This window comes from Buceros rhinoceros, unplaced genomic scaffold, assembly GCF_000710305.1.
Source record: "Buceros rhinoceros silvestris isolate BGI_N320 unplaced genomic scaffold, ASM71030v1 scaffold1152, whole genome shotgun sequence".
NCBI classification, from domain to species: domain Eukaryota; kingdom Metazoa; phylum Chordata; class Aves; order Bucerotiformes; family Bucerotidae; genus Buceros; species Buceros rhinoceros.
In genome coordinates, this window is record NW_010400617.1 from 84773 (window position 1) to 86738 (window position 1966).

The 1966-nt window shown below is 41.9% G+C and overlaps 1 protein-coding gene across 1 annotated transcript in view; it reads left to right on the forward strand.

Moving 5' to 3' along the window:
- XYLT1 (xylosyltransferase I) overlaps nucleotides 1–1966 on the forward strand; it is a gene marked incomplete at its 5' end in the record, with an annotated part of 88868 nt that overhangs the window by 30342 nt on the left and 56560 nt on the right. The gene's annotated exons all lie outside the window — the stretch shown is intronic.

Here is a 1966-nt window from a genome sequence, read left to right on the forward strand (position 1 = left end):
AAGAGGAAATTGTCCTTGTGACTTCTGTTTCCCTGTATGTTGAAATGAATCGATGAAAGAGGAAGTAACTTTCTTGGACAATTTCTGATGACATAACTTGCTTTTAATAATCATAGAAAATAAATGTATTAGATGTATTCAGTGCCTTTCACTGACTAGGTTTCTGCAAGATCTCTCTCAAGGTATGGGTCCCTTTCTGAAATTGCTACTCGAACAGAAATCCCCGCTGAAGTGAAAAAAGAAAAAAATCATGACCGTATGCCTTAGGAAGGATTTTGTTAGAACGGACAAAAGACTTTATTGCCAGTTCTGATTTCTAAGCACTGTCAGTGAAATGCAGCACATTTTGGGGAGAAGAATTAGGGAAGAGCACAAGAGTCTCAGAGATTGCATCCCTATGGTAACATGGGATATCAAAATCATGATATTTCACATTTGCAACTGATTTAAACACTTTCGGTGCTCAACAGGGAGAGACCTTGCAGTTTTGACGTATTATTTTGCTCATAAAGGAGAGTATATAGTTCTCTGTGTATCCCGGAGTTTTGAGCAAAGCTAGCTTGGCTCTTCCCTATCATTCACTTTCCCGGTGAGGAGTGCTACACTGATGAGAAACACTAGACTAATGCAGGACCGTAAAGGTGATGGCACTTTGAATCAAGTAAGATAAATTGTAGATGAATAAGTGCTGAAGTCTAGTCTAATTATAGATGAGTTCCAGCAGATGTATCCAGTTATCCTTCTGTGGTGTTGAGGCCACCCTAAACATCGTGTAATGCTGAGGCCGTGACCTGTGGCAGTCTCAACTGCTGGTTAGTTCCCTGTGGAACAAATAAAACCACAAGGCCAAATGGGATCAGTCACTTACAGACGTGGCCATAAACAATCACAGGATTTGTCGAGTCAACTGCATTCAGTTCGGTGTTAATGGATTCTTTGTAATAATGATGTGGTATCTCGCAGTCATTCAAACTCTAAACAAGTGCCATTCAGCTGGAAAAATTCCAGGCACTCGTTCCTTCATGGGGGAAATTCTTGAAGGTCGTGGTTCTCTGCTGCAGCCGCTGTCGGAGCTGCATGGTGAGCCCTGGCCAGCTGGGCAGGCGTCTGAGGCGCTCCCTTCCCTTCCTGTCAAAGTATTCTGTGTTCCGGAACTGCAGCTAGGGTGTTTGAGGATTTTTTGCTTCTTTCAGACCCGATGCCATGATTTTTCAGGTAATGGGCTAGGGGCTAGGGGCCATTTGCACTTCTGTCACTGGTTAGTCATATTGCTGTGGTTTTTGCTAGGTTTCTCTGCATAAGAACATACGAATTTTGTGGATTAATGGGTTTTATCCAGAGCTGCTTCACATTAAGCTTTCACTTCCCATCTGCCATTCCATCTGCAACCCTGAAACCTTTCCTACTTCTCTTCTGAAAATAAAAGCTAATCCAGCCTTCTAAGTCAGAAAAACACATTCAGTATGTGGGGTTAATTCTATATGATGAAGTCTAAATCTGTCCAGGGAGCAGTCTGGTATGTTCACAGGCTACATTACAATTGCTAGGAGCTCTTCATCCTTCAGAAAAGACATCCAGAAGCAGATGTCAAGGATCATACTATATAAAGTCAGGAGAAAAAAAAAATATTAGAACCATTCCTTTTGGTAGTGAAACAATTAAAAATGTGTAAAATAAAAAATTATACAAGCCAGGAAAATTCAGACGCCCCTATTACCCTTCCTCATGCCGTAATGTTTAGTTTGTGTGGTCTGTAAGCCCAGCACCTTAGCACGAAGGAGGTCCCAGTCCATCTAGTTGTTACTGAAGAAGAGATCATGGACAGAGTCTGGACATAAAGGTGCCCCCAACAGAAACAAATACTGTGCTTCCCTTCGTGAGGCAATGTGCTATTTATTGACTTAAGTGAAATGATGTGGTATGTTATCCAGCCTTGGCTTCCTTCAGCTCCGTTAAACATTCTCAG